This window comes from Schistocerca cancellata, chromosome 9, assembly GCF_023864275.1.
Source record: "Schistocerca cancellata isolate TAMUIC-IGC-003103 chromosome 9, iqSchCanc2.1, whole genome shotgun sequence".
NCBI lineage: Eukaryota > Metazoa > Arthropoda > Insecta > Orthoptera > Acrididae > Schistocerca > Schistocerca cancellata.
Genome location: NC_064634.1, coordinates 212,391,842 through 212,418,608, shown reverse-complemented (window position 1 = coordinate 212,418,608; position 26,767 = coordinate 212,391,842).

Genomic DNA, 26,767 nt, shown 5'->3' with positions numbered 1-26,767 from the left:
CAGAGTGCGTAAAGGAAGATGAAAATCTAATAGTCATAGGGAACTGGCTTGCGATTATAAGGGAGGAAGTAGAAGAAACTGTTATAGGAGACAATCGACTTGGGAGAAGAAACGAGAGAGGTCAAAGAGTAATTGATTTTTACAGTAAATTTCAGTTAGTAATAGCGAATACTCTGTTCAGGAATCACAAAGGGAGGAGGTTACCTTGGAAAAGGCCGGGAGATACTGGAAGATTTCAGTTAGATTACATCACCATGAGGCAGATTCCTAAATCAAATATTGACTTGTACCAGCAGCACGTACAGACTCAAATCACAGTTTAGTAATGCTGAAAAGTAGACTGAAGTCTAAGATATTACTTAGGAAGAATCAGTGCGGAAAGAAGTGGGTTATGGAAGTTCTGCTAAGAAATAAAGAGATTCGTTTGAAGTTCTCTGAGGCTACAGACACTGTGGTAGTGAGTAGCTCAGTAGGCAGTTGAGTTGAAGAGGAAGAACAACTCTGCAGAGGGTAATCACAGAGTTGAAACACATGTAAGAAAAATTGACGCGGAGCCAAATGCAGCAATGAGGACAATAATAGGTTGCATCAGATCTACTCCTCTATCTGGTTACCACCTCTAAGCAACATTGCGCCACCAGACCACCGAAAACAGAACGCCCTCCTCAAGGAAAACCAAAAATTACATAAAATCCCCGAGATTCCAATGCAATCTGACGTTCCCGCATTACGAATTAAACTTTTAAAATCTAGGCAGCCATCTGTCCTGCTGGCAGAATCGCTACAGGAAGCTATTTTCAGTATCAACAAAAAGTGGACAGAAATGTGGAGCATTAATGCCCATGAGGAACATCAGACACTCCAGAGACCTGACACAAGATCAGTGGGTATGGAATTAACGCGACGTGCCTGGAAAACCATTAATCGGTTCTGCACAGACCACGGCATCTGTGCTGAAAACCTTTAACCGATGGGGAAGGGCTTCATGTTTTCAGTGTGATTGTGGAAATGAACACCAGACTATCCATCACATTGTAACAAGATGTAGCAGAAGAGCCTTTTAGGGGAACTTGGAAGATTTCTTTGAAGTGACAGAGGCAGCCCTTGAATGGATCGACAAATTAGATATTAATTTTTAGACTTATTTTTTTAAATTACAAATTAACAAATTAATATATTTTTGTAAAATTTTGTGAAATAATTTAATCCATAATTGCTATTCGCTGTTCACATGTAATGCCATTAGCTAAATAAAAAAAAATAAACAGAGTTGGAAAGAAAACCGTAGGTACAAGGAAGACAACTGCCTAGAAACCGTAGATAACGGATCAAAAACATCAGCTGATCGACGAAAGAAGTAAGTACAAAAATGTTCAGGGACATTCAAAATTCTCAGACACAGGCTACTTAGAAGCGGAATAAACTGGAAGTGCCGAGAAGCTAAGGCAAAATGGTTGCACGAAAATTGTGAATAAATCCAAATGAAATGATTGTCCGAAGGACGGATTCAGCATATAGGATCATCCAAACAACCTTCGGTGAACTTATAAGCAAGGGTGGTAACATTAACACTTCAAAGGAAATTCCACTGTTAATTGCAGAAGAGAGAGCGGGAAGGTAGAAAGAGTACACTGGAGGCCTCTTTGAAGAGGAAGACTTGTCTGGTGACGTTATCGAACAAGAAGCAGCAGTCGATAGGGAAGAGATAGGGGATCCAGTATTAGAATTTAAGAGAGCTTTGGAAGACATAAGATCAGATAATGTACACGAAATAGATAACATTCCATCGGAATTTCTAAAATCATTGGGGGAGTGGCAGCTAAAAGAGTATTCACGTTGGTGTGTGCAATATATGAGATGGGCTTTCGGAAAACATAATCCACACAGTTCTGAAGATTGCAAGAGCCGACAAGTGACAGAATTATCGAAGAATCAGCTTCACAGCTAGCGCATCCAAAAATAATATGCAGAAGAACAGAAAAGAAAACTGAGGTTCTGTTAGATGACGATTAGTTTAGCTTACGAAAGGAAAATGCTACAGAGAGACAATGCTCATGCTCCGGTTGATAATGAAAGCAAGACTGAAGTAAAATCAAGATATGTTCATAGGATCTCTCAGCCTGGAAAAAGCGTTTGAAGTTGTAAAATGGTGCTACCCTATCGAAATTCTGATTAAAAAAAGGTGGGTTATATACCGTATGTACAAGAAACAAGAGAGAATAATAAGACGGTATTGTCCGATTGAAAAGTGTGTAAGACAGAGATGTAGACTTCCTCCTCCACTGTTCAATCTATACATCGAAAAAGCAATGAGGGAAATAAAAGAAAGTTTCAAGAGTTGTATTAAAATTCAGGGTGAAAGGATATCAATGATAACCATTGGCTGATGGCATTTCTGTCCTCAGTGGAAGTAAAGAAGAACCGTAGGATCTGTTGAATCGAACTGGCAGTCTAATGAATAGAGAATAAGGACTGAGAGTAAATGCGAGAAAGACGAAATTAATAAGTAGCAGAAATGGGAAGGGCGAGAAACGAAACATTTCAATCGGCAATCATAATGTAGACGAAGTTAAGGTATTCTGCTACCAAGACAGCAAAACTACAAACCAACGACGGACGGAGCACAGAGGACATAAAAAGCGAACTATCACTGGATAAAAGGGCATTCCTGGCCGAGAGAAGTCTGCTAGTATCAAATATAGGTTTAACTTGATAACAAAATTTCTTAGAATGTACTTTTGAGTGCAACATTGTACACTAGTGACACATGGACTGTCAAAAATCAAGAAGAGAAGCGAAGCATTTTAGATGTCGTGATACAGAAAAACGTTGAAAGTTAGGTGGACTCGTAAGGAATGATGAGGTGCTTCGCAGACGCGGCGAGGTAAGTACCGGGTGATCAAAAAGTCAGTATAAATTTGAAAACTGAATACATCACGGAATAATGTAGATAGACAGGTACAAATTGACACACATGCTTGGAATGACATGGGGTTTTATTAGAACCAAAAAAATAATAACGTTCAAAAAATGTCCGACAGATGGCGCTTCATCTAATCAGAATAGCACTAATTAGCATAAGAAAGTAAGACAAAGGAAAGATGATGTTCTTTACAGGAAATGCTCAATATGTCCACCATCATTCCTCATCAATAACTGTAGTCGAGGAATAATGTTGTGAGTAGCACTGTGAAGCATGTTCGGAGTTATGGTGAGGCATTGGCGTCGGATGTTGCCTTTCAGCATCCCTAGAGATATCGATCGATCACGATACACTTGCGACTTCAGGTAACCCCAAAGCCAGTAATCGCACGGACTGAGGTCTGGGGACTTGGGAGGCCAAGCATGACGAAAGTGGCGGCTCAGCACACGATCATCATCAAACGACGGGCGCAAGAGATCTTTCACGCGTCTAGCAATGCTTTTTCAATTTTTACCTCTCTATCTACATTATTCCGTGGTTTATTAAGTTCTCAAATTTATACTGACTTCTTGATCACCCGGTATATATGGAAAGCACTGACAAGAAGAAGGGAGAGGATAGTAAAAAAATCTGTTAAGGCATCTTGGTAGTAGAGAGAGCTGCAGTGGGTGAAAACCGTAGAGAAAGATAGAGACTGGAATACATCCAGAAAATAATTGAGCATTTAGAGCGCAATTGCCACTCTGAAATGAAAAGGCTCCCGCAGGCGAGGAAGACTGACGACTCGGAAAAAAAAAAAAACATACTGTGTGTTTTGCCTCTCCCTTCTCTCATCATCAGATAACGCAAACAGTAGACAGCAGCACAGACGCACCCATTGGAGACACCTACACTTAACAGATATGGCGATATACTACTCACACATGAAGTGAGAATTAGGTAGTTTAGGAACACCTCCGATTCTCCGAGACAACTATGCCGTCTGACTGTTTTCATAATTGAGCACTTAAGGATGTTATGCAGTAGACAGATAGGTAAGTGATGTTACTGCTGCACTAGTAATTGACAAAGCCTATTCATTGACAAGAAATTAAAAATATGGCAGTCATGCCGCTATTCGCCTGATATGACATGGGAAAACCATGGTATATCCAAATCAATATCAGACGCAATCTGTTTTCTTTTTCTTTTCGTAATATTTCAGCATATTTGGTGCTACACATCTGAGTTACCACCAGTTTTTGCAGTATCAGATAACGATCCGAACTGAGGAAACACGTGAGAAAATTTTGTATCTTAAAGGATATCATTTTAACGCGTAGGTTGTTGTCTTATTTTTAAATATTGATTTCATTTCATAACTAAGGGAATCAGAACGCTTGGCCCCCTTGGACTGCATTACTTGATTTCAGAATAAAAAAAAAACAGCCTACTCTAGAAAATTACTTCCTTTCAGCTGTGGACACATACATGAAGAAAAATATTCGCTTGCTAGGGGCGGTGAGGTGAAATAATACCACCGCTACCGAATAAGCGCCTGTTTTACACACCTCAGTTAAAGTAGTTTGTAAAAACTATTTTCGTAGTCAGTTAAGGAGAATTTCAGTTATTTTAATAATTATTATAAAGTACTATTTACTTATTGTACATCTCTGATATAAATACCGAATTGCGTACTTATAAAGCGAAGAGCGCTTCCTTTCTTATTTTTGTCTGCTGAACAGTCCATGGTGTTTTATCTGTTCGCAGTTTCGCCACTGAAGGTGTTCTGGGGACTGGCGGCAGAACTTCTCCCTCGTGACACCGTGGCGCATAGGGGCTAATCTGCAGGCGCGCACGGCCAGCGTCCTCTTCTAGGCTGCGCCGGCAGCCCGGCCGCGTCTTATACGAAGCTGGGCGAAGGTCAGCGGCCGTCCGGTCGGACGCACCATTCCGATTAATCTTTAGGACCGGCTGGCCGCCCGGCCACTTTCCCTTTCCCGGCCTTAACGCTGCGTAATCTTACCGTCGCACGAGGTATGTTGCTGTCGTGCGTATATCATGGAGTACGTGCGCACGACTGGGGCCTTATAAACTTGACGTCCTACAAGGACTGTTCCGGCGACATCCACAGATGGCGGGATGAAAATACTGTACTGAGCCACCAATTAGCCGGAGCCACAACAAAAGACCCGTCTTCAACAGCTAATTGTGTAGAAAGTACGATGGCTGTGATGAACTTACCGTTGCGCAGTGTCATGCACAAGTGCAAGTTCTTTAGCTGTTACTATTCTCCTGTTGCATAATGGTGACTCAAATGTCTGTCACCATTTTACGGAGGTAGAGACTACATCGTAACAGTTTGTAAAACTACGGGTTGTTTTGTACAACTGTGCAATGTAAACGGCGCCAGAAACCAAATTGGGCAAAAATCCGTCCCAACAAACAAACTTTCCGTGTAATATGGCTGCTGTCTGTTGAGGCAACTACATCTGTGTTCGCCGGCCGGGGTGGCCGAGTGGTTCTAGGCGCTAGAGTCCGGACCCGCGCGACCGCTACGGTCGCAGGTTCGAATCCTGCCTCGGGCATGGATGTCTGTGATGCCCTTAGGTTAGTTAGCTTTAAGTAGTTCTAAGTTCTAAGCGACTGATGACCTGAAAAGTTAAGTCCCATAGTGCTCAGAGCCAGCCACACCTGTGTTCTACAAGCTACCTTTCGGTGTGTGGTCGAAGGTACTTCTACTAAGACTCACACATCGCCCCTCCCAGTCTCTATTCGCGAATGGCACAAGGAAGGTTCCGTGTGTGTGATACACATTCAGATCCAAAGTATCCGGACACACACATGCAATGCGGAACTGACGTTTGTAACGCGGAATCGTCTACTAGATATCACGGGAGGCGGACTCACTTGTGTAAAACGAGACGGGGAGTATCGTGTTGTCAGTAGAGAAACAGTAAAGGCAGATTTGATCTGTTAATAGAGCTAAGTGACCTCGAACGTGGACCAGTAAACATCTACATCTACATCTACATGCACAGTTCGCCAGCCACCGTATGGTACCGTATACCATTTCTAGCCCCTTGCTTCTCTGTTGCACTCGCACATAAAGTTAGGGAACCGTGACTACCTGTCCGCCTCCGTGTGAGCCCTAATTTCTCCTTAGGCGAAATATACACTGAAGTGCCAAAGAAACTGGTACAGCTGCCTAATATCCTGCAGGGTCCCACCGAGCGCGCAGAAGTCCCACAACACGACTTGGCATGGTCTCGGCTAATGGCTAAAGTAGTGCTGGAGGGAATTGACACCGTGAATACTGCAGGGCAGTCGATAAATTCGTAAGATACGAGGGTTAGGAGACCTCTTCTGAACAGCACGTTGCAAGGCATGCCGGATATATTCAATAATGTCCGTGTCTGGGGAGTTTTCTGGCCAGCGGAAGAGTTTTCCAGGAGTCACTCTGTAGCATTTCTGGACTTCTGGGGTGTCGCATTGTCCTGTTGGAATCGCCCAAGTTCATTGGAAAGCACAATGGACATGAACGATGCAGGTAATCAGACAGGATGCATACGTACGGGTCATCTATCAGAGTCGTATCTAGACGTATCAGGGGTCCCATATCACTCCAACTGTACACCTCCCACACCATTACAGAACCTCCACCAGCTTGAACTACTCTTCTGACATCTAGGGTCCATGGATTCATGAGGTTGTCTCCATGCCCGTACACGTCCATCCACTCGATACAATTTGAAACGATACTCATCCGACCAGGCAACACGTTTCCAGTCATCGACAGTCTAATGTCAGTGTTAGTGATTCCAGGCGTGGCGCAAAGCTTTTTGTCGTGGGGTGATTAAGCGTACGCGCGTGGGCCTTCGGCTCCGAAAGCCCATTTCGACGACGTTGCGTTGAATGGTTCGCACGCTGACACTTGTTTTTAGCCCAGCATTGATATCTGCCGCAATTTGCGGAAAGGTTGCACGTTGAACGATTCTCTTTAGTCGTCATTGGTCCCGTTCTTGCAGGATCTTTTTCCGGCCGCATCAATGTAGAGATTTGATGTTTTACAGGATTCCTATTATTCACTGTACACTTCATCGCTACCTCGGGGATGCTGTGTCCCATAGTTCGTGCCCCGACTATAACACCACGTTGAAACTCACTTCAATCTTGATAATCTGCCGTTGTATTAGTAGTAACCGATCTAAGAACGGCGTCGAAACTTATTGAGTTATATATGCGTTACCGACCGCAGCGCCGTATTCTGGCTGTTTACATATCTCTGTGCTTAAATAAGCATGCCTGTGGCAGTTTTCTTCCCCCTTCAGCGTATGTTGGCGGAAATAGGATACTTCTGAAGTGAGCCTAAACGGCTGGTTCTCTAAATTTTCTCAATAAAGTTCCGCGAAAAGAACGTCTTCCTGTCACGGAAACACAACTGAGTTCTCGAAAAATCTTCGTAACTCCTTATGTGGATCGAAAGTGCCTGTAACAACTCTAACGCCTCAATATCTTCCTTCAATCGTACGTAGTCCTAATCTCAGACACGCTGTCGATACTCAAGAATGGTGCATGGGGGCTTAATTTTTTTTAATGAAAATATTTTTTAGTCGCTGTGTGTCCGGTTACGAAGTCTCGTAACCGGTTGGCCCTGAGTAGTATTAGTACGCAATCTGACTGCATAGAATAACAACAAAGAATTAAAGGTAATTTCCGTTAACACAATTAATTAATTAAGTCCCCAACAACTATAAAAGCTACGAAACAAAAGCTACGAAACAACAAAGCACAAGTGTAACTGTTCTGTGTGTGGAAGTGTGATTCAACGTACACTCTTTGACATAAAACTTGACCGCGCCGATCGCGACATGGGACAAAGAAACTGGCCAACTCGCTAATTCTCTAAGTCCGGTTATCTGCACAATCTGGCAACACTGTAGACTGCGGCACTTCCTGGAGGAAAACTTGTCCCAAGATAGAGAGACTCTAGGCTGATTACGCCTGTGGTCTAGCGGTAGCGTGCGTTGTTTCTGTTCATAATGTCAGTGGATCGAGAGCAGCTGGCATAAAATATTTTTATAGCCTCTTCTGTCTGAATGCTGAAGACGTGAATGTAATGGTAGCGCAGATTCAATCTATTTCGCTTTGTGACACACCGATATCAAAATTTTATCTAGTAACGATTTTGCGGCAGATTTCCTGCAGACTGTCCTCCTCTGGACGCCGTATGCGGCAAAGCTCCGGCATCCATTTGCTGGCTACTGGCAGCGGCCGTGGCGACAGCAGCGGCGCTGCACTCCCCCGTTCTTTATCGAAAGCGCCTGCTACCGCTCATCGCTTTTGATGATTTGAAACGCTTTATTATTAAATGTTGCTCCACAGAAAATTTCTACAATTTCCATTCACGCTCAAAAGCATAGGAGACAGACGCCCTGATTAGTAGGCGGGTAATCGGCAAGAGCTGAGTATGGCCCGAAATTAATTTTATAGACTGGGACGAAATTAAACCACCTCACTACATTCGATGAATTTATAAATGCTTCATACCTCGTTTCTTTTCCTTTCAAACTTAATTATTTGTGCAACTTTTGGTCAATGATTGGATGTTTTCGTCAAGCCAGAGTGAGCGTCTGTGGTGTAAAATGTATTACAGTTCTTGTTTCATTCCTTATGGTAAGTCTATGCGATAAACTGTGTGAATACCTTGCAATGCATGCTCTGTAGCAGTGCAGGCACACTGCACATTTGGAGTTCCATGTATGGGTTCATGAAGTATTTATTGTTGATCGGAAGTGATAGTTAATGTCATCAGATTTAAACCAGAAAAATTTGTCGTTTTGAAGGTTTCAGAGAACGGAAAGGAATTGCTAACGCCGGTGTTAGAAAACGTCTACAGTTAAACGCTATTGCAAAAATTTAGAAGATGTGAACTATATTAATGAACATGTGCACTTCATAAACAACCTTCTGACATGTTAGACCTATATGACGAACAAAGCTCAAATTTATATCGTTGACAGTCGGTTTGAGTCTTTTCAGGACCTATTTTACAGTGAAGCACCTTGGAATTTGCAAAGCAGAAATCCATGATATTAACTTAATTTACTAAGTCGAAATCGGACGAAGATTGATGTTTAAAGGCATTCTTCAGATTTCGCATAAGAAATGTTTACTAGCAGTTTGCAACTCCATTAATTAAAATGGAAAATAAAATGTTTTAGTCAGCGGCTTCTACCGTGATTCGAACTTATAATACAAGCACTGCAACGCACAAGGGAACCTCTGAGCTAACGACACACTGGCGGCCAGAGGCGGACTATAGTCACTGCGATGTTGCCTGAGCCTCAAAACGCAACCTTAAGCACAGAAACAGAGGAGGTGGAGATTACTGTTTTAACGTCCCGTCGACAACGATGTCATTAGAGACGGATCACAAGCTCGGATTAGGGAAGGATGGGGAAGGAAATCGGCCGTGCCCTTCCTAAGGAACCATCCCGGCAATTGCCTGAAGCGATTTAGGGAAATCATTGAAAACCTAAATCAGGATGGCCGGGCGCGGGATTGCACCATCGTCCTCCCGAATGCACACACAAACAGGTGTTACTTATGTGAAGAACGCCGTTCTTGGAGTCCAGAAATTAAATATACTTTCTAATTGTGTCATCTTGCAGCGGATTATATCGTACGAGTCTTCGATGTGGAAAACGAATGTTAAGTAAATTTAGCGAGGTAACGCCGACCTACACCCGGAAGTAAATGCACTATCAGAGTGTTGACAAATACTTGCTACGACGCTGCCATTTCTCGGCTCTCTGACGAGGCAGCTCTTCAGCGAAATGCTTGCCGTGATTCTCCGATACGGTTCTTCAGAGTGGAGACGCGCGCGCACGTTTGGTTTTTATGCGGCGTTCTCCCCTGGTGGTTTCTGACGTCGCCTTGTGGGCTATGTATACATATGAGACATTCAATTATCATTAATCCAGAATGATACAAGTTTCAGCTTCCGGCGTGGAAGAAGGCTGTTGACGCCGACATTATATCATTTCAACGTAGGGAAAGCAAAACGGATCATTCAATGTTTCTCATTCAACATAAAGCATGTGAGATAAATTTCCGTAACGTTCATAATCATCTAAAAATACAAACGAAGTAAAAATACACCGGAATCTTATTCGAATTGAATATAATGTAAGATACCAAACGCTTTGCACCTCGATGTCGAATTTGTCCACTTGCAATCGTTTGCAGCATGCACATAGATTGTCATGATTACCACGAGAATGAAGAAATATGTTGGTAAGGATGGAAGCAAGAAGAGACGCAGTCAACAAATATTCTATTCCTCATGGCATTCATTTCATTTGACACGTAAGAAGAGGTAAAGCGGAAATTTACTTTCGTTAACACGAAAGATATGCCGCACATATTGATAACGAGGAAGTCTGCGTCTTCATACGTTTCCTCCTTGAAATCTGTATGCTCTATTATATACTAAGTAGCCCGATCATTGTTTCAGTAATGTTACCCTCTTGTTTGACCCCGTAACGATGAACAGATTCCAAATGCATGTCTCTGCGTGAAAGTAGCTGTTCGAACCCTTCCTGGGTTGTTTTTTGTGTTTTATTGCTTGGAATTCCTGAAGCAGACCACTGTGCCTTCCCCCCTCGTGGGTTAGGTCTCAAAACTAAACCGCTTTGTGTCCAATGGCATAATTTATTCATACAGCATCAGCATAAGACTCTTGCGAGTGAGAGAATGACAATAACAATCGTAACAAGAACAAGCAAATAATGAATGATGTTTATTCCAACGCAGAACGAGAATGGCTTTAAATATAAAAATCTATATCTATATCCATATGTATTGATCTTTGAGTTGGCACAATGAAAATATATTCTTAGCATTTAGTTACTGAATTTAGTTCTGGATGTTTGCAGAGAAAAGGAAAAGTCGGTACTTCTCGCTAGTGTAATATAATGTGAACCAGCAACTACCCTTTCCTTAGAACACGACTCAAGCAGGTCCTCAAGTAGGCACTGCTGCACTCTGTTCCCTGACATTGCTCTGATGACGGTTAATGCAGATAGTTCCGATTATGAAATACAAAACGTATTGCAGGTTAGTTCCTAGGATAGTAACATTAAATTTGCGTTGTAGACGGCACATGAACGTGACGACTATCCATATTACTCATCAATATAAAAAGACAGTATTTTGGGAATTTAACAGGATTACTCAAAATGAATTCTGAAATTGGGTGACTGACCGCACAGGTGCTAAACGTCGTCAAGAGTATACGATGTCCTAATCGCATTAGGAATATGAAGATCGTCTTCGACAGCTCGCAACTTTCACATTGCTATCCCCACCCTACTCCAGACAGCTCTCGGTGGAGTTGCACTACGTTGCCGATGTTATGGAAGGCCTTCAAACCGACAACAGACCACATATTGACAAATACAAGCGAATTCTCTTGCAGCGTAAGCTTATTGTAACTAATCTAAAAATTATTGGAGAGGAACATTGTCCTATTCAAAAAAGTAAAATGTTACACACTGTTGACGTCAAACGGACATTATCTATGTCCTGTCTTGTGTCCTACTCATCTATAATATCAAGTGTACTATGAAAATGATTATATATAATGGATTATAAGGTAATGCATTGATACCAGATGGTGGGGGCCGGCCGATGTGGCCGTGCGGTTCTAGGCGCTTCAGTCTGGAACCACGTGACCGCTACGGTCGCAGGTTCGAATCCTGCCTCGGGCATGGATGTGTGTGATGTCCTTAGGTTAGTTAGGTTTAAGTAGTTCTAAGTTCTAGGGGACTGATGACCTTAGAAGTTAAGTCCCATGGTGCTCAGAGCCATTTGATCTATTTAACACAAAATGACATTAAAAATTTAAGTTATTCACGAGCAGCTAGTTGAGAATATGTATGAACATTAAATGACACGACGAACCGTCATGTTCTGCATATGGATTCAAACCCAGCTCATGCAGACTAAGCAAAGATTTCGTGACTGACGGAAACTAACAGTCATTCCTGATTAGGCATACAGAGAGTGATATACCTCGATTTTAGACAGTATCAGTTAGCAAATATCAACTTTAAATTGCATAACGCAAACATTTTTAACAGACGCGAATTCCTACCCAGCATCTACTGTCCCTGTTAACGAACTACGAGAGATGTTAAATATTGCTTCTTCACAAGTAACTTACTTGAAATGCCGTGAGGTAAAGCTGTGTGTTGGACACGGATTCGAACCCGGAACCTAATCGGATTGCTATCGAAGCACAGTCAAATGTGACATATCGGAATTTCGCGGCAGTAACTAGATGTTATAACTGAAATGACGAGACGAAAAATTAATTTTTTCCTTCCCAGGACTCCAACGGTTTGTTGCACCAGCAGTGACATGTGAGCATGTTTGAACTGAAATAATATGACGAAGAGTTCAGCGCTCACTGGGAATAGAGCGCCACACATATCGTTGTTGACTACACACAAAGAGACGTCAGCTACCGAATTTTTCTCCACCAGCTGCTCAGAATAGCATCTTGAACTTACAGTCATCTCGCAAATAGTTCTGTGTCTCACTGGGAGTTAAAAACGTCAGATATCGTTAGTGTGACAGCGAATGAAAATACATTAAAAATCAAAATTATTATCCACCAGCAGACAGGTGTTCTCATGCTAGAGCTTGATAATACATAATTAAATCTTTAGTGCCGGGCCAGGATTCGATCCCATTCACGCATAATATGTGAAGGTGTTGAGGAATCTGCAGTTTTGAACAAACAACAAATTGTAGCCGAGCTGTATTGCCACGAAGGGATCAAATTCCGCGTTAAGGGCGGTCTGAGTTGCATTCCCAGTTCAGAACCAATTTTATCGACATACAGAAGCTCAAATAAAAGATGGAATAAGTGTCCTGTGACCATACATAGCGTTTGTGTCGTCACTTGAAATAAATAACTAGTATAAGAAAGGTTACTGGTGGTAGAGTTTCTACATGTCGCCACTCCAGACTTTATTGTGGTTCAACCTACCGTCTACTTGGTAAAGAAGGAATATCATCTTTAATGTGAATTTTCTGACCACGCAGCCATTATATCTCCTTCACTTGGTGTAGCCAGGAGAGAATGGAATCTGTCTCTCCCTATCTAAAATCATTGACAGAAGTGGGAATCGAACCCAGACCATAGGTATAACAACCTACCATCCGTCCAACAGACCACGAAATCCTCTTCTCTGCGAGTCATTTTTCTATCGTAACGCAGTTGCGCCACACTGGATGAGAATTCTGACACACAGGCTCCCTGTAGTAATTTGCAGCATGTTCAGTAAATTCATTTACTTGGTTGACCGAATCACCATGAACTAGCTGCCTCGGCTACCCAGTGCATACATTCGACTATTTTGTAATCACAGAAATAAAATCACGTTACTGCCACCTACACACAACTGCCAACATTGTAGGAAGCAGAAGTTTAAATAAGAAGTGTTCCTTTTCACTTGAGCTATTCTATTGCGCTATCTGTTACTAGAAAACGTCGTTCAGTCCAAAAGAAAAGCTGTAACTGTTTGTCTCTCAGAAATCAAGGCATGGCCATATGCATAATCTCACAGTGCTGTGGAATCCAAAAGTTCTGGAGGAATAGTTGCCGAGCTCTGGAGCTGTTGTAGTTCCGTGTCAGCTTGTAGCATAGATAAGATGTCGCGAGTTCGAATACATTCAGTGCTACATTTTTTAAAACGCAATTCTGCTCTCTGCTGAAGTTATCAATCTAATGGAACTTTGAACAAATTCCCTTCAGTTCTCAACCCAAAGTAGTCGCATGTGGAAAAAGGACTAACTACTGTGACTTTTGTCCTATTCAGGTTTAATAGACAGCAGGCAGCAGATGCATCTCGAAGATGTGCAGGGAGAGCGCATCGTGCCATAATATGTCAGAAAAGTATTTTCTACATTAGCCGTCGTGTGGTAGTGATATTTTATTCTTCTTCAAACTTTGATTGACAGCTTTAACTCAGAACAAATTTTCTACATGCATGTAATCAATAAACTGCATGTGCATTGTCAGACTGTCATAGGTAACATCAGAGAATTCGCATATATCGTTGATGATTAATTTCTCTCTCATGTTTACTATTGTTTTAACAACACTAAAGGAAACCTTACGAAAATTGTGCACTGTATTATAAGAAATGAAATAAAACTAACGATGATAACCTTACGACGAAAGTATCTGTACACAAGCATGCCTCTATCGACACGAATTAGTAAAATACTACTCACTTAGATTTTGATAGGGTCTGTGTTTAATTGGTATGCTGTGTCATACTCAAGAGGTATGCAAATGTGGCATTTCATAAATATAGTTACGTATTCCTAGAAACCCAAAATTCGCTTGTCAGCAGCGGAAAGAGGCGATACCTGTTGTGCAGCATTGTAAGTTTTTCAACATTGCACTATGAGCTGAAAGCATTTTCTTGCGATTTCCGTATTGATGTTTGATCTGACTGCTTGTAGCTCTTTCACAGAAGGGATAAAAACGTTTCAGTCAGTGAGACTGGAACTGCGAACCGTAACAGACGCTGTTTCACAGGTCAGCACGTTACCACAGAGCTGGCGAGGGGGTATGGGTCTCAGTTTCCTATTACGACGGCAATAGTAACTAGAACTCGTAAACCGCTATTTAAAGGTCGAGATTAGTTGCGATTTCCACCTGCAACGACTTTCTTGGGCTGAAAACCGTAAATTTTCAATCTTTTGTTACCCTTCAAGCTATAATAACTCAGATTATTCAATGGAAATGACAGGTAAAATCAAGTGAACTTTGAGGCTTAATTCCGTGCACACCAGGAAGTAACTCGTCGATCACAGAGTTGCCAAACATACGTTGCCTTGTTGCCAAATCTCAGTTACAGTACCAGCAGGAAGAAGACGAACCGATGTGATCCTACAGCGGTCTGGGAAGTGACCATAGCTGGTGTCTCCAAGTCGCGGCTGCTACGGCCTGGAATACGTAATGCGTCTGATTCGCTTTCTGTAACTAGGTTTAGGGACTGGAGCGTAGTTACTAATAATACTCAGAACTGACTGCAAACTGAGCATCATAAATCAGTAACTCTCATTGTTGTTTTTATATTTCTTTCGTAAGTGCACTCAAAACTAAGAAAGTCATTCACAGGCGTTTTCCTGCCTCGCCGATAGTCGAGCAGAACATACAAATAAAAATAAAAAAGAATGTGTGTGTGTGTGTGTGTGAGAGAGAGAGAGAGAGAGAGAGAGAGAGAGAGAGAGAAATAAAAAGCAATGAGAGAGTGTGTAAAACATTGTTGTAAAGAAATTGAATCATGGTATTTAAAGAAATCTTTCATTAAAATGACACGTTCCACATCATTACGAAATGTCGTATTCATGATCTATGGAACAAGAGTTAATCTAATGTAATGTAATCTAATCTAATCACATCATATTGATTATTAGCCATGAACAGTCATGAACTACCGAAAGTTTTGCCAATACCAGTAACCAAATCTAAACTTGAAAATAAAAAACGACAATTTTTGTAATAAACCGTGACTCCTATCAAGACCCTTTCATCCCTGTCATCTAACCACGAAAGATGTCTGATATACCTCCATTCTGAAGTAACAAAGTGTGCATGCATTTAAAGATGAAGTGCATGATGTGAAGTTCTGTGACGGAGATACGAACCCAACACGTAATCCGATTGTTAACTAAGAAAAATCAAATGTTACGTATCGGTTTTTCTTACGAGCCGCTAGGTGTCTGAATCTAAAATAAGGATACAAACTTTTGTGCCTAAGCGACAATCGAACTGCACACCTACCGCGCATCCACGAATATAGCTTAAGTATCAGTTGCTTACTCATGAACAGTAAGATGTGTGCGTGTTTGACCAGAAATAACGACACCTGTTGCGATTGTTGGCAACACATGAACAGACATTGAAATTGCGCGTTAATTTTCACTAGCAGGTGGGTGTGCACTTGATAAAGCTAGAAATGAAATTATGAATATTTTTGTACTGGATCAGGTTTCAGACCCACATACTTACCTTTGGAAGAGAGCTAGAGAAGATTGCAGTCTTGGGAAAAGGAACGAAATGACTGAACTATACTGTTCCGAGAGATTCAGATCCTCGAAAGAGGAGATACGAATTCGAATCACAGTCCAGCACCAAATTTTTAAACGTCTCTAGTTCAATCAAGTACAAGTAAAATAAGAGCCCTGTCCCTTTAAATGGCTATCGGTTCATCAAATAAAATAAAATTTTCTAATGTAAGTAAGTTTACTGGCGACTTTATTTCTGTTTACCATGACTTCCGCTTTGTCATTTCCCAACGAAAACTGGCTCTGCTCAGTTGGTTATGAAGGAACGTGATGTTTAATGCGGATTCTGGATTATAACGTCTTTCTCTTGAGGTTACCAGAGGTAAAATAAATCTGTTTGTGCCTCTTAAAAGTAAATGCCTGAACCCACGCATTGCACCTGTGATAGCTCGTTCCACCAGACCATTATGGCCACATTACCCAGCCCCAGGAGTGTGCTGTAACGGATGATGTGCTTAGCTTACAAAATTAGTCACGGTGGGAAAAATGCGAGTCTATTAAATGGTCAAGTAGAAGCAAGCTTCTGACGCAGAGATTATGCTATTCTCATGTCAGCAGGATGTAAAGACTCTTCTAGGCATCATAGGCTGGATGTGAAGCCATTTTGATTTTTCACAAATTCAGCAAATTTCTTAGTTCGAGAAAATCCACTGTGAAGTGTGAAGTTGCCGGATAATTCGATTATTACTGTTATTATTAATATCATTTTATTCATACTGCTGCTGTAACACAAGTGCTTGAACATCATTTAGTATCTTTTGGTCACTATAGAAGTAGTTTCCCAAGAACAGGTTCTTTCCCTGTCTACGGAATCCTTTTCATGTTAATATCAAACACCAGCAATTACTCGTAGATTACATTAAAACTAAAGTAATTGACGAAGACGTTACTTGGTAACAAAAACGCACTGCCTTTCTTCATTTACTTTCGCCTAGAAGTGGCTATCGAGTACTGACAAACCAAAAGGCAAGAGATCTTACTGCCTTCCGATATACGTTGCTGTTAGTTCTTCCACATGATTTGGTCGACATGACCTGTTTCAAGTAGTGTATGACAGACAGTGTTTTAGAAAATCTATTGTTTCCCTTTGCAATAAACAGAAGTATTTTCATTCTAAGCTGTCCAAGTACAAAATTTTCGCAATATTAGTGCACATTTAATATTCGCTTCTATAATGTATAAAAGTATTTCACAGTCGCAAAACTCGCATCCGAAACGTTGACCTTACACTTAGTCGCTGACCATAAATTCTAGCTCAGAGTGACACCAGTTTAAATAACCTAATGTAGCGAAGACTGTTTGCCAGTGCTCTTTCTCACCGGAAAATACGCAATTGACTCATTTGGCTCCATAAGTACACTGTAACAGTAATTTCTGTGTGAAATTTGTCAATAAGCTTTCGCCTTCCAACCGGCAAAATACGGAAGAGTACAGCCGGTAAACAAATCACAAATCACGATTTAGTGCCGATAAGACGATTTCTTTAAACATTGTCGAAGCTGAGGGAATTTATTTTCTGCTTAAATCGTCTTAAGCAGCAACGTTCACAGATATCTCAAATAGGAAAAAGCTGAATATCCAGGTAGGAAGGTTGTAAAACAAACTTCCCACAGTTTGTGTCAGGTTGATCTTTTCGTCTGATAACACTGCTTAAGTATTTTGTCTAAGAGGTATCACAAGTAGTATCCCTGTAGCTGTGGGAATCATTGGTTGAAAACGAGTTTAACACCAATGGGTACAGTGCTGCTATATTTTCAAAATTATTATCAACTTAAGTCTGAGTTCATCCACAAACTGAGGCGTATTTATAATATTGAAGCTAGACTGTGTATCCTTGTCTTTCTTGAGTGGTCACTGGAAGGCGTTTACACACACGTATACAATACTATGAATACTTCGAACGCTATGGTTAACGTTGCTCTCATAAACTACTTTTTTTTTAAATTCTTCTGGGTCTTAAGCGAGCAATATGTGTTGTAGATACAGTCTCAGACCAAAAAATTGACCGCCGAGTCGTTCACGTAAGGTGGACAATACAGTCATGCTCCTCTCAGAATTCTATGTCTGGCAATATGCTCGATCTAGCAACATGTAGACTGCGGCACTTCCCAGAGGAAGTCTTGACACCAGTCTTAGTACATTACTCTAGACTACGACCGTAGTCTTGAGGTTAAACGCGAGACCAGCTAATATGATATTGTAGATTCGCTTGAATTACACTCATAGCTTCAGCACCGAGAGGAAAGGGGCGATAAAAATTCTGTCGATATGTGCTTTCGGTCGCCAGACGTCATATTAGCTGGTCTCGCGTTTTACCTCAAGACTACGGTCGTGTTCCATCAGCGGTACGAATAAAATGATATTAATAATAACAGTAATAATCGAATTATCCGGCAACTTCACACTTCACAGTGGATTTTCTCGAACTAAGAAATTTGCTGGATTTGTGAAAAATCAAAATGGCTTCACATCCAGCCTATGATGCCTAGAAGAGTCTTTACATCCTGCTGACATGAGAATAGCATAATCTCTGCGTCAGAAGCTTGCTTCTACTTGACCATTTAATAGACTCGCATTTTTCCCACCGTGACTAATTTTGTAAGCTAAGCACATCATCCGTTACAGCACACTCCTGGGGCTGGGTAATGTGGCCACAATGGTCTGGTGGAACGAGCTATCACAGGTGCAATGCGTGGGTTCAGGCATTTACTTTTAAGAGGCACAAACAGATTTATTTTACCTCTGGTAACCTCAAGAGAAAGACGTTATAATCCAGAATCCGCATTAAACATCACGTTCCTTCATAACCAACTGAGCAGAGCCAGTTTTCGTTGGGAAATGACAAAGCGGAAGTCATGGTAAACAGAAATAAAGTCGCCAGTAAACTTACTTACATTAGAAAATTTTATTTTATTTGATGAACCGATAGCCATTTAAAGGGACAGGGCTCTTATTTTACTTGTACTTGATTGAACTAGAGACGTTTAAAAATTTGGTGCTGGACTGTGATTCGAATTCGTATCTCCTCTTTCGAGGATCTGAATCTCTCGGAACAGTATAGTTCAGTCATTTCGTTCCTTTTCCCAAGACTGCAATCTTCTCTAGCTCTCTTCCAAAGGTAAGTATGTGGGTCTGAAACCTGATCCAGTACAAAAATATTCATAATTTCATTTCTAGCTTTATCAAGTGCACACCCACCTGCTAGTGAAAATTAACGCGCAATTTCAATGTCTGTTCATGTGTTGCCAACAATCGCAACAGGTGTCGTTATTTCTGGTCAAACACGCACACATCTTACTGTTCATGAGTAAGCAACTGATACTTAAGCTATATTCGTGGATGCGCGGTAGGTGTGCAGTTCGATTGTCGCTTAGGCACAAAAGTTTGTATCCTTATTTTAGATTCAGACACCTAGCGGCTCGTAAGAAAAACCGATACGTAACATTTGATTTTTCTTAGTTAACAATCGGATTACGTGTTGGGTTCGTATCTCCGTCACAGAACTTCACATCATGCACTTCATCTTTAAATGCATGCACACTTTGTTACTTCAGAATGGAGGTATATCAGACATCTTTCGTGGTTAGATGACAGGGATGAAAGGGTCTTGATAGGAGTCACGGTTTATTACAAAAATTGTCGTTTTTTATTTTCAAGTTTAGATTTGGTTACTGGTATTGGCAAAACTTTCGGTAGTTCATGACTGTTCATGGCTAATAATCAATATGATGTGATTAGATTAGATTACATTACATTAGATTAACTCTTGTTCCATAGATCATGAATACGACATTTCGTAATGATGTGGAACGTGTCATTTTAATGAAAGATTTCTTTAAATACCATGATTCAATTTCTTTACAACAATTTTTTACACACTCTCTCATTGCTTTTTATTTCTCTCTCTCTCTCTCTCTCTCTCTCACACACACACACACACACATTCTTTTTTATTTTTATTTGTATGTTCTGCTCGACTATCGGCGAGGCAGGAAAACGCCTGTGAATGACTTTCTTAGTTTTGAGTGCACTTACGAAAGAAATATAAAAACAACAATGAGAGTTACTGATTTATGATGCTCAGTTTGCAGTCAGTTCTGAGTATTATTAGTAACTACGCTCCAGTCCCTAAACCTAGTTACAGAAAGCGAATCAGACGCATTACGTATTCCAGGCCGTAGCAGCCGCGACTTGGAGACACCAGCTATGGTCACTTCCCAGACCGCTGTAGGATCACATCGGTTCGTCTTCTTCCTGCTGGTACTGTAACTGAGATTTGGCAACAAGGCAACGTATGTTTGGCAACTCTGTGATCGACGAGTTACTTCCTGGTGTGCACGGAATTAAGCCTCAAAGTTCACTTGATTTTACCTGTCATTTCCATTGAATAATCTGAGTTATTATAGCTTGAAGGGTAACAAAAGATTGAAAATTTACGGTTTTCAGCCCAAGAAAGTCGTTGCAGGTGGAAATCGCAACTAATCTCGACCTTTAAATAGCGGTTTACGAGTTCTAGTTACTATTGCCGTCGTAATAGGAAACTGCGACCCATACCCCCTCGCCAGCTCTGTGGTAACGTGCTGACATGTGAAACAGCGTCTGTTACGGTTCGCAGTTCCAGTCTCACTGACTGAAACGTTTTTATCCCTTCTGTGAAAGAGCTACAAGCAGTCAGATCAAACATCAATACGGAAATCGCAAGAAAATGCTTTCAGCTCATAGTGCAATGTTGAAAAACTTACAATGCTGCACAACAGGTATCGCCTCTTTCCGCTGCTGACAAGCGAATTTTGGGTTTCTAGGAATACGTAACTATATTTATGAAATGCCACATTTGCATACCTCTTGAGTATGACACAGCATACCAATTAAACACAGACCCTATCAAAATCTAAGTGAGTAGTATTTTACTAATTCGTGTCGATAGAGGCATGCTTGTGTACAGATACTTTCGTCGTAAGGTTATCATCGTTAGTTTTATTTCATTTCTTATAATACAGTGCACAATTTTCGTAAGGTTTCCTTTAGTGTTGTTAAAACAATAGTAAACATGAGAGAGAAATTAATCATCAACGATATATGCGAATTCTCTGATGTTACCTATGACAGTCTGACAATGCACATGCAGTTTATTGATTACATGCATGTAGAAAATTTGTTCTGAGTTAAAGCTGTCAATCAAAGTTTGAAGAAGAATAAAATATCACTACCACACGACGGCTAATGTAGAAAATACTTTTCTGACATATTATGGCACGATGCGCTCTCCCTGCACATCTTCGAGATGCATCTGCTGCCTGCTGTCTATTAAACCTGAATAGGACAAAAGTCACAGTAGTTAGTCCTTTTTCCACATGCGACTACTTTGGGTTGAGAACTGAAGGGAATTTGTTCAAAGTTCCATTAGATTGATAACTTCAGCAGAGAGCAGAATTGCGTTTTAAAAAATGTAGCACTGAATGTATTCGAACTCGCGACATCTTATCTATGCTACAAGCTGACACGGAACTACAACAGCTCCAGAGCTCGGCAACTATTCCTCCAGAACTTTTGGATTCCACAGCACTGTGAGATTATGCATATGGCCATGCCTTGATTTCTGAGAGACAAACAGTTACAGCTTTTCTTTTGGACTGAACGACGTTTTCTAGTAACAGATAGCGCAATAGAATAGCTCAAGTGAAAAGGAACACTTCTTATTTAAACTTCTGCTTCCTACAATGTTGGCAGTTGTGTGTAGGTGGCAGTAACGTGATTTTATTTCTGTGATTACAAAATAGTCGAATGTATGCACTGGGTAGCCGAGGCAGCTAGTTCATGGTGATTCGGTCAACCAAGTAAATGAATTTACTGAACATGCTGCAAATTACTACAGGGAGCCTGTGTGTCAGAATTCTCATCCAGTGTGGCGCAACTGCGTTACGATAGAAAAATGACTCGCAGAGAAGAGGATTTCGTGGTCTGTTGGACGGATGGTAGGTTGTTATACCTATGGTCTGGGTTCGATTCCCACTTCTGTCAATGATTTTAGATAGGGAGAGACAGATTCCATTCTCTCCTGGCTACACCAAGTGAAGGAGATATAATGGCTGCGTGGTCAGAAAATTCACATTAAAGATGATATTCCTTCTTTACCAAGTAGACGGTAGGTTGAACCACAATAAAGTCTGGAGTGGCGACATGTAGAAACTCTACCACCAGTAACCTTTCTTATACTAGTTATTTATTTCAAGTGACGACACAAACGCTATGTATGGTCACAGGACACTTATTCCATCTTTTATTTGAGCTTCTGTATGTCGATAAAATTGGTTCTGAACTGGGAATGCAACTCAGACCGCCCTTAACGCGGAATTTGATCCCTTCGTGGCAATACAGCTCGGCTACAATTTGTTGTTTGTTCAAAACTGCAGATTCCTCAACACCTTCACATATTATGCGTGAATGGGATCGAATCCTGGCCCGGCACTAAAGATTTAATTATGTATTATCAAGCTCTAGCATGAGAACACCTGTCTGCTGGTGGATAATAATTTTGATTTTTAATGTATTTTCATTCGCTGTCACACTAACGATATCTGACGTTTTTAACTCCCAGTGAGACACAGAACTATTTGCGAGATGACTGTAAGTTCAAGATGCTATTCTGAGCAGCTGGTGGAGAAAAATTCGGTAGCTGACGTCTCTTTGTGTGTAGTCAACAACGATATGTGTGGCGCTCTATTCCCAGTGAGCGCTGAACTCTTCGTCATATTATTTCAGTTCAAACATGCTCACATGTCACTGCTGGTGCAACAAACCCATATTTAACGTTAGTTTTCTCTAGAATATAACAGCGATAGGTGCCGGGTTGGAGTCCTGGGAAGGAAAAAATTAATTTTTCGTCTCGTCATTTCAGTTATAACATCTAGTTACTGCCGCGAAATTCCGATATGTCACATTTGACTGTGCTTCGATAGCAATCCGATTAGGTTCCGGGTTCGAATCCGTGTCCAACACACAGCTTTACCTCACGGCATTTCAAGTAAGTTACTTGTGAAGAAGCAATATTTAACATCTCTCGTAGTTCGTTAACAGGGACAATAGATGCTGGGTAGGAATTCGCGTCTGTTAAAAATGTTTGCGTTATGCAATTTAAAGTTGATATTTGCTAACTGATACTGTCTAAAATCGAGGTATATCACTCTCTGTATGCCAAATCAGGAATGACTGTTAGTTTCCGTCAGTCACGAAATCTTTGCTTAGTCTGCATGAGCTGGGTTTGAATCCATATGCAGAACATGACGGTTCGTCGTGTCATTTAATGTTCATACATATTCTCAACTAGCTGCTCGTGAATAACTTAAATTTTTAATGTCATTTTGTGTTAAATAGATCAAATGGCTCTGAGCACCATGGGACTTAACTTCTAAGGTCATCAGTCCCCTAGAACTTAGAACTACTTAAACCTAACTAACCTAAGGACATCACACACATCCATGCCCGAGGCAGGATTCGAACCTGCGACCGTAGCGGTCACGTGGTTCCAGACTGAAGCGCCTAGAACCGCACGGCCACATCGGCCGGCCCCCACCATCTGGTATCAATGCATTACCTTATAATCCATTATATATAATCATTTTCATAGTACACTTGATATTATAGATGAGTAGGACACAAGACAGGACATAGATAATGTCCGTTTGACGTCAACAGTGTGTAACATTTTACTTTTTTGAATAGGACAATGTTCCTCTCCAATAATTTTTAGATTAGTTACAATGAGCTTACGCTGCAAAGAAATTCGCTTGTATTTTTCAATATGTGGTCTGTTGTCGGTTTGAAGGCCTTCCATAACATCGGCAACGTAGTGCAACTCCACCGAGAGCTGTCTGGAGTAGGGTGGGGATAGCAATGTGAAAGTTGCGAGCTGTCGAAGACGATCTTCATATTCCTAATGCGATTAGGACATCGTATACTCTTGACGACGTTTAGCACCTGTGCGGTCAGTCACCCAATTTCAGAATTCATTTTGAGTAATCCTGTTAAATTCCCAAAATATTGTCTTTTTATATTGATGAGTAATATGGATAGTCGTCACGTTCATGTGCCGTCTACAACGCAAATTTAATGTTACTATCCTAGGAACTAACCTGCAATACGTTGTGTATTTCATAATCGGAACTATCTGCATTAACCGTCATCAGAGCAATGTCAGGGAACAGAGTGCAGCAGTGCCTACTTGAGGACCTGCTTGAGTCGTGTTCTAAGGAAAGGGTAGTTGCTGGTTCACATTATATTACACTAGCGAGAAGTACCGACTTTTCCTTTTCTCTGCAAACATCCAGAACTAAATTCAGTAACTAAATGCTAAGAATATATTTTCATTGTGCCAACTCAAAGATCAATACATATGGATATAGATATAGATTTTTATATTTAAAGCCATTCTCGTTCTGCGTTGGAATAAACATCATTCATTATTTGCTTGTTCTTGTTACGATTGTTATTGTCATTCTCTCACTCGCAAGAGTCTTATGCTGATGCTGTATGAATAAATTATGCCATTGGACACAAAGCGGTTTAGTTTTGAGACCTAACCCACGAGGGGGGAAGGCACAGTGGTCTGCTTCAGGAATTCCAAGCAATAAAACACAAAAAACAACCCAGGAAGGGTTCGAACAGCTACTTTCACGCAGAGACATGCATTTGGAATCTGTTCATCGTTACGGGGTCAAACAAGAGGGTAACATTACTGAAACAATGATCGGGCTACTTAGTATATAATAGAGCATACAGATTTCAAGGAGGAAACGTATGAAGACGCAGACTTCCTCGTTATCAATATGTGCGGCATATCTTTCGTGTTAACGAAAGTAAATTCCCGCTTTACCTCTTCTTACGTGTCAAATGAAATGAATACCATGAGGAATAGAATATTTGTTGACTGCGTCTCTTCTTGCTTCCATCCTTACCAACATATTTCTTCATTCTCGTGGTAATCATGACAATCTATGTGCATGCTGCAAACGATTGCAAGTGGACAAATTCGACATCGAGGTGCAAAGCGTTTGGTATCTTACATTATATTCAATTCGAATAAGATTCCGGTGTATTTTTACTTCGTTTGTATTTTTAGATGATTATGAACGTTACGGAAATTTATCTCACATGCTTTATGTTGAATGAGAAACATTGAATGATCCGTTTTGCTTTCCCTACGTTGAAATGATATAATGTCGGCGTCAACAGCCTTCTTCCACGCCGGAAGCTGAAACTTGTATCATTCTGGATTAATGATAATTGAATGTCTCATATGTATACATAGCCCACAAGGCGACGTCAGAAACCACCAGGGGAGAACGCCGCATAAAAACCAAACGTGCGCGCGCGTCTCCACTCTGAAGAACCGTATCGGAGAATCACGGCAAGCATTTCGCTGAAGAGCTGCCTCGTCAGAGAGCCGAGAAATGGCAGCGTCGTAGCAAGTATTTGTCAACACTCTGATAGTGCATTTACTTCCGGGTGTAGGTCGGCGTTACCTCGCTAAATTCACTTAACATTCGTTTTCCACATCGAAGACTCGTACGATATAATCCGCTGCAAGATGACACAATTAGAAAGTATATTTAATTTCTGGACTCCAGGAACGGCGTTCTTCACATAAGTAACACCTGTTTGTGTGTGCATTCGGGAGGACGATGGTGCAATCCCGCGCCCGGCCATCCTGATTTAGGTTTTCAATGATTTCCCTAAATCGCTTCAGGCAAATGCCGGGATGGTTCCTTAGGAAGGGCACGGCCGATTTCCTTCCCCATCCTTCCCTAATCCGAGCTTGTGATCCGTCTCTAATGACATCGTTGTCGACGGGACGTTAAAACAGTAATCTCCACCTCCTCTGTTTCTGTGCTTAAGGTTGCGTTTTGAGGCTCAGGCAACATCGCAGTGACTATAGTCCGCCTCTGGCCGCCAGTGTGTCGTTAGCTCAGAGGTTCCCTTGTGCGTTGCAGTGCTTGTATTATAAGTTCGAATCACGGTAGAAGCCGCTGACTAAAACATTTTATTTTCCATTTTAATTAATGGAGTTGCAAACTGCTAGTAAACATTTCTTATGCGAAATCTGAAGATTGCCTTTAAACATCAATCTTCGTCCGATTTCGACTTAGTAAATTAAGTTAATATCATGGATTTCTGCTTTGCAAATTCCAAGGTGCTTCACTGTAAAATTGGTCCTGAAAAGATTCAAACCGACTGTCAACGATATAAATTTGAGCTTTGTTCGTCATATAGGTCTAACATGTCAGAAGGTTGTTTATGAAGTGCACATGTTCATTAATATAGTTCACATCTTCTAAATTTTTGCAATAGCATTTAACTGTAGACGTTTTCTAACACCGGCGTTAGCAATTCCTTTCCGTTCTCTGAAACCTTCAAAACGACAAATTTATCTGGATTAAATCTGATGACCTTAACTATCACTTCCGATCAACAATAAATACTTCATGAACCCATACATGGAACTCCAAATGTGCAGTGTGCCTGCACTGCTACAGAGCATGCATTGCAAGGTATTCACACAGTTTATCGCATAGACTTACCATAAGGAATGAAACAAGAACTGTAATACATTTTACACCACAGACGCTCACTCTGGCTTGACGAAAACATCCAATCATTGACCAAAAGTTGCACAAATAATTAAGTTTGAAAGGAAAAGAAACGAGGTATGAA